Raw genomic sequence first — 17,047 nt, forward strand, 5'->3', positions numbered from 1 at the left:
AGATCAGTGATAGGGCATGGTGTGGATATTATTACATTAGTATTAGAAGGGATGGTGTGGATTAGATGAGTGGTAGGGCATGATGTGGATATTATTACATTAGTATTGGAAGTGATGGTGTGGATTAGATCAGTGATAGGGCATGGTGTGGATATTATTACATTAGTATTGGAAGCGATGGTGTGGACTAGATCAGTGATAGGGCATGATGTGGATATTATTACATTAGTATTGGAAGCGATGGTGTGGACTAGATCAGTGATAGGGCATGGTGTGGATATTAATTACTACATTAGTATTGGAAGCGATGGTGTGGATTAGATCAGTGATAGGGCATGGTGTGGATATTATTACATTAATATTGGAAGCGATGGTGTGGACTAGATCAGTGATAGGGCATGGTGTGGATATTAATTACTACATTAGTATTGGAAGCGATGGTGTGGATTAGATCAGTGATAGGGCATGGTGTGGATATTATTACATTAGTATTGGAAGCGATGGTGTGGACTAGATCAGTGATAGGGCATGGTGTGGATATTATTACATTAATATTGGAAGCGATGGTGTGGACTAGATCAGTGATAGGGCATGGTGTGGATATTATTACATTAGTATTGGAAGCGATGGTGTGGATTAGATCAGTGATAGGGCATGGTGTGGATATTATTACATTAGTATTGGAAGCGATGGTGTGGACTAGATCAGTGATAGGGCATTGTGTGGATATTATTACATTAGTATTAGAAGGGATGGTGTGGATTAGATGAGTGGTAGGGCATGATGTGGATATTATTACATTAGTATTGGAAGTGATGGTGTGGATTAGATCAGTGATAGGGCATGGTGTGGATATTATTACATTAGTATTGGAAGCGATGGTGTGGACTAGATCAGTGATAGGGCATGATGTGGATATTACTACATTAGTATTGGAAGCGATGGTGTGGATTAGATCAGTGATAGGGCATGGTGTGGATATTATTACATTAGTATTGGAAGCGATGGTGTGGACTAGATCAGTGATAGGGCATGGTGTGGATATTATTACATTAGTATTGGAAGCGATGGTGTGGACTAGATCAGTGATAGGGCATGGTGTGGATATTATTACATTAATATTGGAAGCGATGGTGTGGACTAGATCAGTGATAGGGCATGGTGTGGATATTATTACATTAGTATTGGAAGCGATGGTGTGGACTAGATCAGTGATAGGGCATGGTGTGGATATTATTACATTAATATTGGAAGCGATGGTGTGGACTAGATCAGTGATAGGGCATGGTGTGGATATTATTACATTAGTATTGGAAGCGATGGTGTGGATTACATCAGTGTTAGGGCATGGTGTGGATATTATTACATTAGTATTGGAAGCGATGGTGTGGACTAGATCAGTGATAGGGCATGGTGTGGATATTATTACATTAGTATTGGAAGCGATGGTGTGGATTAGATCAGTGATAGGGCATGGTGTGGATATTATTACATTAGTATTGGAAGCGATGGTGTGGACTAGATCAGTGATAGGGCATGGTGTGGATATTATTACATTAGTATTGGAAGCGATGGTGTGGACTAGATCAGTGATAGGGCATGGTGTGGATATTATTACATTAGTATTGGAAGCGATGGTGTGGATTAGATCAGTGATAGGGCATGGTGTGGATATTATTACATTAGTATTGGAAGCGATGGTGTGGATTAGATCAGTGATAGGGCATGGTGTGGATATTATTACATTAGTATTGGAAGCGATGGTGTGGACTAGATCAGTGATAGGGCATGGTGTGGATATTATTACATTAGTATTAGAAGCGATGGTGTAGATTACATCAGTGTTAGGGCATGGTGTGGATATTATTACATTAGTATTGGAAGCGATGGTGTGGATTAGATCAGTGATAGGGCATGGCGTGGATATTATTACTTTAGTATTGGAAGCGATGGTGTGGACTAGATCAGTGATAGGGCATGGTGTGGATATTATTACATTAGTATTAGAAGCGATGGTGTAGATTACATCAGTGTTAGGGCATGGTGTGGATATTATTACATTAGTATTGGAAGCGATGGTGTGGACTAGATCAGTGATAGGGCATGGTGTGGATATTATTACATTAGTATTGGAAGCGATGGTGTGGATTACATCAGTGTTAGGGCATGGTGTGGATATTATTACATTAGCATTGGAAGCGATGGTGTGGACTAGATCAGTGATAGGGCATGGTGTGGATATTATTACATTAGTATTAGAAGCGATGGTGTAGATTACATCAGTGTTAGGGCATGGTGTGGATATTATTACATTAGTATTGGAAGCGATGGTGTGGACTAGATCAGTGATAGGGCATGGTGTGGATATTACTACATTAGTATTAGAAGCGATGGTGTAGATTACATCAGTGTTAGGGCATGGTGTGGATATTATTACATTAGTATTGGAAGCGATGGTGTGGACTAGATCAGTGATAGGGCATGGTGTGGATATTATTACATTAGTATTGGAAGCGATGGTGTGGATTAGATCAGTGATAGGGCATGGTGTGGATATTATTACATTAGTATTGGAAGCGATGGTGTGGACTAGATCAGTGATAGGGCATGGTGTGGATATTATTACATTAGTATTGGAAGCGATGGTGTGGACTAGATCAGTGATAGGGCATGGTGTGGATATTATTACATTAGTATTGGAAGCGATGGTGTGGATTAGATCAGTGATAGGGCATGGTGTGGATATTATTACATTAGTATTGGAAGCGATGGTGTGGATTAGATCAGTGATAGGGCATGGTGTGGATATTATTACATTAGTATTGGAAGCGATGGTGTGGACTAGATCAGTGATAGGGCATGGTGTGGATATTATTACATTAGTATTAGAAGCGATGGTGTAGATTACATCAGTGTTAGGGCATGGTGTGGATATTATTACATTAGTATTGGAAGCGATGGTGTGGATTAGATCAGTGATAGGGCATGGCGTGGATATTATTACTTTAGTATTGGAAGCGATGGTGTGGACTAGATCAGTGATAGGGCATGGTGTGGATATTATTACATTAGTATTAGAAGCGATGGTGTAGATTACATCAGTGTTAGGGCATGGTGTGGATATTATTACATTAGTATTGGAAGCGATGGTGTGGACTAGATCAGTGATAGGGCATGGTGTGGATATTATTACATTAGTATTGGAAGCGATGGTGTGGATTACATCAGTGTTAGGGCATGGTGTGGATATTATTACATTAGCATTGGAAGCGATGGTGTGGACTAGATCAGTGATAGGGCATGGTGTGGATATTATTACGTTAGTATTAGAAGCGATGGTGTAGATTACATCAGTGTTAGGGCATGGTGTGGATATTATTACATTAGTATTGGAAGCGATGGTGTGGACTAGATCAGTGATAGGGCATGGTGTGGATATTACTACATTAGTATTAGAAGCGATGGTGTAGATTACATCAGTGTTAGGGCATGGTGTGGATATTATTACATTAGTATTGGAAGCGATGGTGTGGACTAGATCAGTGATAGGGCATGGTGTGGATATTATTACATTAGTATTAGAAGCGATGGTGTGGATTAGATCAGTGATAGGGCATGGTGTGGATATTATTACATTAGTATTGGAAGCGATGGTGTGGATTAGATCAGTGATAGGGCATGGCGTGGATATTATTACTTTAGTATTGGAAGCGATGGTGTGGACTAGATCAGTGATAGGGCATGGTGTGGATATTACTACATTAGTATTAGAAGCGATGGTGTGGATTAGATCAGTGATAGGGCATGGTGTGGATATTACTACATTAGTATTAGAAGCGATGGTGTAGATTACATCAGTGTTAGGGCATGGTGTGGATATTATTACATTAGTATTGGAAGCGATGGTGTGGACTAGATCAGTGATAGGGCATGGTGTGGATATTACTACATTAGTATTAGAAGCGATGGTGTGGATTAGATCAGTGATAGGGCATGGTGTGGATATTATTACATTAGTATTGGAAGCGATGGTGTGGATTAGATCAGTGATAGGGCATGGCGTGGATATTATTACTTTAGTATTGGAAGCGATGGTGTGGACTAGATCAGTGATAGGGCATGGTGTGGATATTACTACATTAGTATTAGAAGCGATGGTGTGGATTAGATCAGTGATAGGGCATGATGTGGATATTACTACATTAGTATTAGAAGCGATGGTGTGGATTAGATCAGTGATAGGGCATGGTGTGGATATTATTACATTAGTATTGGAAGCGATGGTGTGGATTAGATCAGTGATAGGGCATGGCGTGGATATTATTACTTTAGTATTGGAAGCGATGGTGTGGACTAGATCAGTGATAGGGCATGGTGTGGATATTACTACATTAGTATTAGAAGCGATGGTGTGGATTAGATCAGTGATAGGGCATGGTGTGGATATTACTACATTAGTATTAGAAGCGATGGTGTGGATTAGATCAGTGATAGGGCATGGTGTGGATATTATTACATTAGTATTGGAAGCGATGGTGTGGATTAGATCAGTGATAGGGCATGGCGTGGATATTATTACTTTAGTATTGGAAGCGATGGTGTGGACTAGATCAGTGATAGGGCATGGTGTGGATATTACTACATTAGTATTAGAAGCGATGGTGTGGATTAGATCAGTGATAGGGCATGGTGTGGATATTACTACATTAGTATTAGAAGCGATGGTGTGGATTAGATCAGTGATAGGGCATGGTGTGGATATTATTACATTAGTATTGGAAGCGATGGTGTGGATTAGATCAGTGATAGGGCATGGTGTGGATATTATTACATTAGTATTAGAAGGGATGGTGTGGATTAGATGAGTGTTAAGGCATGGTGTGGATATTACTACATTAGTATTGGAAGCGATGGTGTGGATTAGATCAGTGATAGGGCATGGTGTGGATATTATTACATTAGTATTGGATCCGATGGTGTGGATTAGATCAGTGATAGGGCATGGTGTGGATATTATTACATTAGTATTGGAAGCGATGGTGTGGACTAGATCATTGATAGGGCATGGTGTGGATATTATTACATTAGTATTGGAAGCGTGGTGTGGATTACATCAGTGTTAGGGCACGGTGTGAATATTATATGGGTGTTAGGGCACGGTGTGGATATCATAGTAATGTAGAGCACAGTGTGATTATTATATTAGAGGCCACTGTAAGAATATATATTAGCAGCCACTGTGTCTTGGACGTTGACCATGATACTAGGGTATACTCCAAACAGTGAGATTTGGGGGTTTTATTTTTCTAGATTAATTTCTTCCTCTGCTGAGTACTCTAAAGACTCACTCCTTGGCACTCAGGGCCGTGGACAGGAGCTTTTTACTCACCAATGAAGAACACCAAATTAACATGACCCTCGTGCTGCCCTGAGGAAGTTGAAGCTCCTCGCTGCTTCTGGCACCTCAGCGGGAAGTTGGTTGGGGCGGGATCGCGCGCCCTCTGGTGGAGCCATGGTTCAGCACAGACGCTCTTGCTCACAGTTTCTCGGCGGATGTGCGCCCCCTCCTGGCTGTCCTGAAATACCTATAAAATTCAATATTCAGTTTATTCAGTGTCATAATTTTGGAAATTCAAACCGAAATAAAGGCCACTATATCCATACCCTTCCCATAAATGGTGATGGGAGAATTATTTGGAAGCCATATAGAATGAAATGACTCTATACACAAATTAAAACACAAAAACCTACTCAGAATAGTCCAGAGACTACAACTTCAAATGCAAAACTGTAAATAATCTAAAAGAAAACCTAAGAGACATTGGATCTTGTGTTGAGTTTTAACACACAGCATCAAGTGCCAATTCGTGAAAATACTGAGAACAGACTTTATAAAACTAAATTTTCTACTATGAAAAACCCTATTCAGAGAACAAAAAGACAAGACACACTGTGAGAAGATATTTACAAAATACAAACGTGATTTTAAAAACTGTATTGAAAATACACAAAGAACTCTTCAAACGAACACTAAGAAAACTAAAAACCCAAATAAAACTGGGTAAATATCTGAACAGACATCCAGCCAAATAAAATATATAGATAGCCGGCCAGGTGTGGTGGCTCATGCCTATAACCCCAGCACTTTGGGAGGCTGAGGCGGGTGAGTCACCTGAGGTCAGGAATTTGAGATCAGCCTGGCCAACATAGTGATACCCCCTCTCTACTAAAAATACAAAAAAATTAGCCAGGCATGGTGGTGGGTGCCTGTAATCCCAGCTACTTGGGAGGCTGATGCAAGAGAATTGCTTGAACATTGGAGGTGGAGGTTGCAGTGACCCAGGATCATGCCACTGCACTCCAGCCCGAGTGACAGAACGAGACTCTATCTCAATAAAAAAAAAAGAAAATATACAGATAGCACATAATCACACAAAAGGATGCTCAATATATCTCATTAGGAGACTGCAAATTAAAATAATGCTGAGATATCACTGCACACCTAGTACAACTGTGGGACTCTTAAAAAAGCTCAACAGTAACAATTGGAGGTTGAAGAACAATAGGTACGGCCATTCATTACTGGCAGAATGCATGAATGGGTACAGCCACTTTGGGAAATAGTTTGACAGTTTTTCCCAAAGATAAACAAGTCTTACCTTACAATCCAACAAATGCACCCCTAAATTGTGTATGTTTAGACAGCTGCTTTGAAAAATTATGTTCAAACAAAAACTAGCATGTAATTATATACGAGCCACTCTACTCATAATGGCCAAAACTTGAAGTAATCAGAACGTTCTTCAATAGCTGAATGCATAATCAGTTTGAAGCACAACCATGCAATGGAATACCATTCACCAACAGAAAGGAATGAACTGTCAATCCCTGAAAACAAATGAAAGAATCTTGCATCTATGTTGCTAAGTAAAGGGTGGCAGTATGAAGATGCTATACATTATATGACTCCATTCACATAACATTCTGGAAAAAGCACAACCAAAGAGATGATAGTCAGATCAGTGACTGTCTGGGGTGGGGATGTGAAGTATTCTGTATGCTACTTCAGTAGTGGATATCTGACACTATGCATTTGATAAAACCCACAGAATTTTAATGCACAAAGAACAAATCACAATCTACACAAATTAAATTATTTAGGATGTGGAAGTATCTAAGGACAAAACACAGAGTGCAACCAAGAATCTAACTATATTACCAATGTATGTTGCAAGTGGTGGGCCAAAGGTGCTGAGCTGGAAATGAGTAGAATCCACAGACTAAAAACAAAACGTACTATATACACGAACAGTGGACTCTGTAAAGTTATTTCCCATAGGGATAATAGTTAATTTTGAACTACTATATCTGTAAAAAGAAAAATAACCATGATTTTCCTCTATACTATCAACACTCCACTTTTAACAGCAAATTGTGGGGGGTGGTGGGTGTTTCCCACACCAACCAATATTCCAACTCTCTGGAAAACAATTGGGTATCCTGTAATTCAACTGTGACACTGATTACCTGGAGTTAGTATACACCCTACAGGTTAAGGGCTTAGTAACACCAGACTGTCCACAACCTCAGATGCCAATCACAAGCAGTGAATCCCCAGTTTACCCAAACTTCTATATGACTTGGTTAGAAACTAGGCATTCCTACACTCCCTCTTCAGGTTTGACAATTTGCTATGATGGCTTATGGAACTAGGAAATACTTACTTATGTTTACTAGTTATTATGGTCTCAATGTGTGTACACCCCCACCCCAAATTCCTATTTTGAAATGTAATCCCCAAAGGGATGGTATTCAGAGGTAACCGAGAGGTGATCAGATCATGAGAGTGCTGTCCTCATGAATGAAACCAGTGCCCTTATAAAAGCGTCTAGGAGCCCGTTTCCCCATTCTGCCATGTCACGACATGCTAGAAGGCACTATCTATGATAGATGAGCCCTCACTAGACATCAAATCTGTCAGCCTTGATCTGGAACTTTCCAAATTCCATATTTTAGGAATTTTTATGGAAGCTTCATCATGTAGACATGACGGATTATTAACTCAATTTCCAGTCCCTTCACACCCTCAAAGGATTGCATGTTAAGCTAAAAGTTACAACCTTCTTATCATGGCTTGGTCTTCCTGGTGACCATCCCCATCCTGAAACCATCCAGGAACCCACAGAGTGTCCTTATTAGAACAGAAGCCATTCCTATTATCCAGGAGATTCCAAGAGATTTAGGAACTCTGCGTCAGGAACCAGGGCCAAAGACCAAATATTAGAACACAAGATGCTCCTAGCACCCCTGCTGTTCAGGAAATTATAATAGTTTTAGAAGCTCTGTACCAGGAACTGCAGACACAGACCAAACATATATTTCTTATTAAGTCCCAACCTGGAATCTTGATCAAGAATGAATTCCTTGTTCCCAATGGTACAAGGGATGAAATAAATGGCAGATAGATAGTAGGAGCCAGGTTCCTCACTATTACAGTGAGAAGTTACAGATAAAAAATAGGGAAGCCTAGAATGATCTCTGTCATAATGAGTCAGAATATATATATACAACATAAGTATAAACTCACATTTAGCTTAACATATACACAGATGGTTCCACATAGAAACCTTTATAATTAAGTGGTACATATAAGTTAGAAGACACACATATATTTCTTTGCACTGTCAGCTCTAAGTGTCATGATGCAATGACCACATTTAGTGGCCAGATGTAAGTTTTTCATACCATTTTCTAACAAAAGAAATCAGGGCTATTAGAAGAAATAGCTGAAACTAGGACTGGGACAGAAAATATATGAGCCAGGGTACTTTTGAAGTAACAGAAATAAATTATAAAAAAAAACATGAAATTATGTAAAAGGAGCCAGTGGAAAGAGCTACCAATGGCCACAGGTATGAACAAAGAGCAACAAAATACTGTACAATTAGATAACCAAAAGATTAAAGTAACTATCTGTGGACCCATACTGGTATAAATAAATGATTAAACAGATATGCAAATGGGCTGAATAGAAATCTCTTATACAGAAGAATTCCAAATACCTGATATAGACACTCAGCCATCAAGGAGGTGGGGCTAACTCCCCACTCCTTAAGTATGAGCTCTGCATGATGACTTCCTCCAAAAGCATACATACAATATAGACATGGGAAAAAAGTAACTTCACAGTGAAAAACCTGAAAACACTGCCTCAAGCAAGTGATAAAAGTTAACATTAATGGTGATAACACATCTTGAGAGCATGAAGTGACTAGACTAGCACTTGCAAACCAAAAATAAAATTCAAAGATCTTTCCCACAACCACCTCTCCACCAGGGGACACCAAAGTTAACCTGGAAGACTGGTTCAGGCTCTGATGGGAAAGAGGTGGTCAGACATGCCTCATTATGCCCTCCTCCCTTTTGGAATTCAGGAAAAGCCAATCAGCATTTAACATCAACACAACCTTAAATCTGATAAGAAACATTTACAATCTATTCTCTCTGAAGCCTGCTACCTGGAAGCTTCATCTCCATGATAAAACCTTGGCCTCCATAACCCCTTATCATAACCCAGACACTCCTTTCTATTGATGGTAAGTCTTTCAACAAACTGCCAATCAGAAAAATTTTAAATGTACCTATAACCTGGAAGCCCCACCCCATCCTAATCCATTGGGTTGTCCCACCTTTCTGGACCGAACCAATATATATCTTAAATACACTTGATTGATGTCTCCTATCTCCCTAAAATGTATAGAACCAACCTGCACCCCAACGACCTTGGGCACATGTTCTCAGGGTCTCCTGAGGGCTGTGTCATGGGCCATGGTCACTCATATTTGGCTCAGAATACATCTCTTCAAATATTTTACAGTCTTTGACTCTTTTTGCGGACACACTACACATCTGCTCTGCTTCCCCCAAACCCCTAAACCCAGGCTGATTATGAGAAAAACCCCAAGTAAACCACAATGGAGGACATTCTACACAATACCTGACCAATCCTCCTAACACTGTTCCAGGTCCTCAGAAGTAAAGTCTGAGAGACTGCCACAGCCAAGAAGAGCCTGACATGATGACTAAATGTCCTATGGGATCCTAGATAGGATCCTGGGAGAGAAAAAGGCAGAACTAAGGGAAACCAAATAAGATGTGAGCTTATTTAATAACATAGTAATATCCAGTCATTAAGTATGACAAGAAATGATGTAAGATGTTGGTCAGGACTGGTGGCTCATGCCTGTAATCCCAGCACTTTGGGAGGCTGAGGCGGGCGGATCACCTGAGATCAGGAGTTCAAGACCAGCCTGGCCAATGTGGTGAAACCTCATCTCTACTAAAAATACAAAAATTAGCCGGGCATGATGGCAGGCGCCTGTAATACCAGCTACTCAGGAGGCTGAGGCAGGAGAATCGCTTGAACCTGGGAGGCGGAGGTTGCAGTGAGCCGAGATCATGCCACTGCACTCCAGCCTGGTTGAGACTCTGTCTGGAAAAAAAAAAAAAAAAAAAAGATGTTAAACCTATCTGATACATGTTGATATGTTTAAAAGAGGGGAAACTAGGTTGCGTCTACATGGGAAATCTGCATTTTCTTCCCAATTTCTGTATGAATCTAAAACTAATTTAAAATAAAACCTCTATTTAAAAATTGTAATTTTTTCAGATATCTGCTAAATTATTTGTACTAAAAATTAGTAATTGACAGTAACTACTCCTACTTTTAAAAATAAGAGCATTCATGATACTGCAAAGTAAATTATACAGACCAATATATACTTTCAAAGAAATGCCCCTTTTACATGTTTTATGTTAAGATAACATATATGTGTAAACATGGTCATATCATTTTTCTTATGGTGTAGTTCACTCTCTAAGAAAGCTGGTCATCTTAGAACCAGGGGAAAAAATTCACATTTTGGAGACTATTTCAATTTACGGCTGGATGTTTTCAAAGTATGACTTTGTGGAAAAAAAAAAAAGTTCAAATTGATTCATTGTGACTGGATCACTTATTCTAATGAATGCTTGCCTTTATTTTGTTTCCCAGCATTCCTTTCAGCTACGATACAACAGAAGCAAATATTTGCCACTGGAAAAAATATTCAAAGACACTCTTAGGTTAATCTATAGCTGATGACAGTCAGTCTAGTCTACATAGCAAGCGGCTTCAAGATATGATTATTTAGCTAAGCGGGAAATGGGACGTGACTGCTGCCTCATTCCCACGCCTCTCTGGACCTGATAATTTAGAGGAAGCTCACATTCGCAAGATAAAAATTTTCTTTTCCTTCTCAGTATTAAATATGCTGTCACAATAGAAGAAAGCTTTACTGACTTCTTAAACGATGTGTTGAGACCGGAAACCTAAAATGATAGTTACTGAGAATAGTGCTAATGCCCTAAGTTTTTAGTCACACCCTCACCTAGGTAGGAACCTAACCAAAAGGGGAGCACTGTTGAACAAATTACGGGAGGTCATTGTTTTGGTCACAACTCCGGCATTAGGCCACACTGAGCAGGCAAAACCAGAATGGAGACACTCACGCTGAATGACACACAACGAAGCTGAAACTTTAAGGAAGCAGATAGATCCCAAAAGAGCTCCCTTTTTCCCTGAAGAGACTCCAGTCTACCTGAGTCAGCATAAAGAAGTCCCCTCTGCTTTAATTCTTACCAAAACAAGTAACTTGAAGTAATCTGATATTAACAAATCAGTTGTTATTTTCTATTGCTCTATTTCCGCCTTACACAACACAGTGTTCTGCTATTGCCCAGAGGGCACTGAGACCAAATAAAACTTGAAAATGCCACACTGAAAGCAAATAAGTCCTAATAACTCAACTTACAACGATAACAAAGAGTGACACCAATGCCCAAAGTTTTGATCAATATCTCAAAATTGAGAGGCTGACCAAAAGGGAGGAATTCTTACATCAAACAACATTTGGGCTTTAGAAGCCTCCCAAGGAGTCCTTGTAAAGAGTCGCGGCCGGGCACCGTGGCTCACGCCTGTAATCCCGGCACTTTGGGAGGCCGAGACGGGTGGCTCATGAGGTCAGGAAATCGAGACCATCATGGCTTACAAGGTGAAACCCAGTCTCTACTAAAAAAAAAAAAAACACAAAAAAATTAGCGGGACTTGGTGGCGGCAGCCTGCAGTCCCAGCTACTCGGGAGGCCGGGACAGGAGAATGGCATGAACCCGGGAGGCGGAGCTTGCTGTGAGCTGAGATCGCGCCACTGCACTCCAGCCTGGGCGACAGAGCGAGACTCCGCCTAAAAAAAAAAAAAAGAAGAAGAAGAAGAAGAAGAAGAAGAATCGCAACTGAAAACCTGACTTGGGAATGTATCATTGTAACAAATAGCGGCGGTTCAGCCAATCACATCAGCCGAGTGTCAGTCAATGGCCGGCAGCCAGCTGTTCAAAACAAGTTCCAAGAAGGCAAATCCGGGCTGTAACCAGGTCTGTAACCAATCCAGCCACCTCTATACCTCACTTCTGTTTTCTGTATGTCACTTTTTTTCTCTGGCTATAAATTTAACCTGCACATATTGTGTGGCAGATCATTCGGAACCATTTTTGGTCTGGACTGCTGCCTGATTCTAGAACCACAAAAAAAAGCCAATTAAGATCTGCAAACCCACATTTGTTGTAATTTTGTATTTTAACAGTTGTGCCCTACAAAAGACATTAAGCTGAAATTAATTAAAAATCATTTACGGTCATGATTAGGTCATAAAAATTGTCAAACATAATTCTTCAAAAAAAGCTAAAAATTATATTTTAAAAATATTGTTGATGGAAAAAAGAGTGCAAAAGTAGATAGGAAAATTATGTACAAAACTAAAAACAGAGGAGAAATTAAAAGTCAAATAATTGCATCAAACTGGAAACCTAGAAAAAATGGGTGATTTCCTAGTAAAAATACACATTAACAAAATGAGCACTGAAATAAGGCAACTATGAATATACCAATTAGCATAGAAAAGCTAAGAAAGGTCCTTAAAGATCTCCCAGTGGAAAAAGGCCCCAGGACCATCTGGGTCCATAGCTTAGTGTAAGCTGACTTAACTAAATGTGATTTTACACTAGTGCATTGCATACATATGATGGTGGTCCCATGAGATAAAAATGGAGCTGAAAAATTCCTTCCTAGCCATCTTGTCATAAGCTCATGGCTCAACGCATTACCTTTTCTCTGTTCTGATACCATGAAAGGAAAATAAATCTCAGGACCCCCAAATCACTAAGCCAAGGGAAAAGTCAAGCTGGGAGCTATGTCAGGCAAACCTGCCCTCATTCTATTCCTAACTAAGATAGCTACAAAGATAAAAAGCTACATACCTCACTCACAATTTGCCCACAAAGAATTTCCTTTTGGACAAAGGACAGACAGCACTCAAAGTCATCCCTCACCTGAGACAGATGCATATCTGATTGCTTCCTCTGCCCTATTATTTGTTTTGTTTTGTTTTGTTTTGTTTTGTTTTTTTGAGACGGAGTCTCGCTCTGTCGCCCAGGCTGGAGTGCAGTGGCGCGATCTCGGCTCACTGCAAGCTCCGCCTCCCAGGTTCACGCCATTCTCCTGCCTCAGCCTCCCGAGTAGCTGGGACTACAGGCGCCCGCCACCACGCCCGGCTAATTTTTTGTATTTTTTAGTAGAGACGAGGTTTCACCGTGTTAGCCAGGATGGTCTCGATCTCCTGACCTCGTGATCCGCCCGCCTCGGCCTCCCAAAGTGCTGGGATTACAGGCGGGAGCCACCGCGCCCGGCCCTCTGCCCTATTATTTATGTAAAAATGCAGATTCATTGAGCCAGACTAAATTGTGTATTCAGTGGAAGGCTGATGAAGGATTCAAAAGAATGCAACCTTTTGTCTCTAACCTACTTCTGACCTGGAAGCACCCCCACTTCCTGCTTCCAGTTGTCCCGCCTTACTGGGCCAAATGACTGTACATCTTACACGTCTCATGTATCCCTAAAATGTACAAAAGCAAGCTCTACCCTGGCCACCTTGGACACACGTCGTCAGGACCTCCTGAGGCTGTGTCATGGGCGTGTCCTTAATCTTGGCAAAATAAGCTTTCTAAATTGACTGAGACGCGGCGCGCCGGCGCCGGCGCACAGAGGCGCGTCCCCTGGGGGGGCGGGGAGAGGCGCGGCGCAGGCGCAGAGACGCACGTCGTTGGGCTGTGGGTTTGGGGGGAGGTGGGTGGTGCAGACGCAGAGTCACACGCCAAGGGGACGAGAGCGCGGGGGTGGAGCGTTGTAGGCGCAGAGACGCACGTCCCCAGGGGCGCGGCGCAGAGACGGGTTGAACCTCAGTAATCCGAAAAGCCGGGCTCGGGCGCCCCCTGCTTGCAGCCGGGCACTACAGGACCCGCTTGCCCGCGGTGCTGTCCCAGTGCGCCCCCTTCTAGCGACTAGGGCAACTGCAGGGCCCTCTTGCTTACAGTGGTGGCCAGCGCCCCCTGCTGGCGCCGGGGCACTGCAGGGCTCTCTTGCTCTCAATATAGTGGCGGCACGCCGCCTGCAGGCAGCTAGGGACGTTGCCGGGCCCTCTTGCTCACAGTGTAGTGGCAGCACGCCCGCCTGCTGGCAGATGGGGACACTGCCGGGCCCTCTTGCTTGCAGTGTAGTCGGGGCACGCCCTCTTCTGGCCGCTGGGGGCACGACAGGATCCTCTTGCTCACAGTGTAGTGGCAGCACGACCCCTGCTGGCAACCAGGGCACTGCAGGGTCCTCTTGCTCATGGTGTGGTGCCCGTACGCCACCTGCTGGCAGCTGAGGACACTGCAGGGCCTTCTTGCTCACAGTGTAGTCGTCGTACGCCCCCTGCTGGCAGCTGGGGACACTGCCGGACCCTATTGCTGTCAGTGTCGTGGCAGCACGCCACCTGCGGGCAGATGGGGACTAGGCAGGGCCCTCTTGGTCCCGGTGTGACGGCCTCCTGCACCACTAAAGTCAGAGCGTCAGTTATTAAGTCCCATCAGTTCTGTAAATTCAAACTGAAACGGAGCTATTACTGGGGAGAGCTGATGTCCCAGTTCTTGTTTAACTTGGAAGAAACATTTTCACTAAGAGGCAGTACAAAGATGGCAGATAACTTCATTGAAAAGAAATACAGTGTAAAGAGCTTATTGTAGAAAAATAGGGAGGAGTGGGCTGAGCGTGCATTAAAACAGCCTAAGAGTCCTGTGCAGGGAATTTTATTTTGGATTTCTTCACATTCCTGCCTCTGTCTCAAGTCTCCACCTGTTTTCTTTGTCTGGTTTTCCTGCTACTGCCTTAGCTCCCCAACTTGCCCCACTTAGGCTTGTGGGACCTCCTCACTGTTGGTTGAGGTACATGTGTGGTGATCAATACGAATCCACTTTAGCACCAGCCTCCTTCCCACCATCCCAGGCACGCTGACAGCGATCACGTTTGTACCTACTGCGCCTGCCTCTTTTGAATGTCCTTCTCTGCCCTAATCTGTACTTATGGTGCCAGGTTTCTCTTAAGAATCTCCCCTTTGGCCTTCTTATCAGCATGTAGCTAGCAATATTCTGACATTTTTATTGCAGAGTGAATGGGGCATCTTCAGAGGAGTTCTAGGGTGTTTCTTTCTGCATAGGTACCTCTTCTCCCTCCTACCCACAATTGACAAGTGCCCATCCACTCCAGCACTGGAGATGCTACTAATACGTGAATTTTTGGGGGTCCCTCCAGGTGAGCCTTCCCAGACTTTCCCTTTTCCAGGAGGGCCCCTCCTGTTCATGTCTAGCTACCTATCTACTCTAACAAAGCCCACTATCCTGTGTCTTTCCCAAAAATAGTGAGGGACCGATTAATTGGAAACCATAAGAAATCATATGGATATAGATGAAAACTTTACAACTTACACAAATAATCACTCAAAATCATCCTTACACTAAAAATGCAAAACTATACAATTTCTAGAAGAAACAATAGAAGAAAAGCTATCTGCCTTTGGGTTTGGTAATGAATTTTAACAAATGACACAAAAGGTAGATATACACAAAAGAAATGACAGTGTGGATTTCTTAATATTTAAAGTTTATACTCTGGAAGACACCTTGTTAAGAGAACAAAAAGACAAGCCACATATTGAAGAAAATATTTGCAAAATACACATCTGAGAAAGAACTTGTTTTCAAAATATATAAAAAATTATTAAAACTAAACAATAAGTTAAACAGCCCAACTAAAAATGCACACACATCTGAACAGACACCTCACCAAAGAAGATCTACAGATGGCAAGTAAACACATTGAAACCACAATGTGGTTACAATTGAAAACCACAATGAGATAGCACAGCTGGTCTATATCTGTTAGAATTGCTAAACTCTTTTAAAAATGACAAATTGCTGGAGGAAAAACAAGAACTCTTTTCATTGCCAGTGGAACACAGCGTATAAGACCAAAATACGCCACCCCAAAACCTAACCCTAACCCCTAACCCTAACCCTTACCGGTGACCCTACTGTATCCCTGACTCCTAACCAACGTTGATCCCTAACCCTAAACCCCTTACTGTAACCATAATCTTCATCCCACCCTATCCCTAGCCTTAGTGCCATCCCCCAGGCTTTTTCCAGGATGGGATTTTATGTGATTGTTTCGAATAGGTGGAAATCTCTGCTCATTTAGGAGTCGTTCAATGTAACAAGGATCTTGGTCTTCACAGAGACCCTAAACACGTGTGGCCCAGGGGCATGTGGATGCCATCAGCCACCAGGTGGCAGCAGGGCCCTTTGGATTTGAACAATGCAGCTCAGTCAGAGGGCTGGACTGGGACACCCCTACTCATGGTCTCTCTTGGCATGGTTTTGTTTGGTGGCTCCAGGTGTCCCAACCTCCTGTGTCCATTGTAATATGTCCTGGGACCATCTCCCCCAGGGCCTTCAACCTCTCCTTGCTATCCTGGCTACTGATGGAAGATGTACCTCAAGCCTGTCCCATTCCTCACTTCCTGCTGAGACCTGGCCCCAACATGGCCAGCTCTATGTTCCTCAGACCCTCTCAGGCCACCTT

The 17,047-nt window shown here is 42.2% G+C and overlaps 1 protein-coding gene across 4 annotated transcripts in view; it reads right to left on the reverse strand.

The window, feature by feature from the left end:
• LOC112207799 (uncharacterized) overlaps nucleotides 1–5,642 on the reverse strand; it is a 57,022-nt gene extending 51,380 nt beyond the window's left edge. Inside the window, exon 1 of one of the 4 annotated variants that reach the window (XR_010147409.1) lies at nucleotides 5,390–5,642. The gene's annotated coding sequence lies outside the window, so the exon portion shown is untranslated. The remainder of the gene's footprint in view (nucleotides 1–5,389) is intronic. The other 3 variants (XR_010147410.1, XR_010147408.1, XM_063783588.1) reach the window with 3 other exon arrangements.
• Nucleotides 5,643–17,047: the final 11,405 nt, after the last annotated feature.

The sequence above is a fragment of the Pan troglodytes genome, chromosome 9, assembly GCF_028858775.2.
Source record: "Pan troglodytes isolate AG18354 chromosome 9, NHGRI_mPanTro3-v2.0_pri, whole genome shotgun sequence".
NCBI classification, from domain to species: Eukaryota; Metazoa; Chordata; class Mammalia; order Primates; family Hominidae; genus Pan; species Pan troglodytes.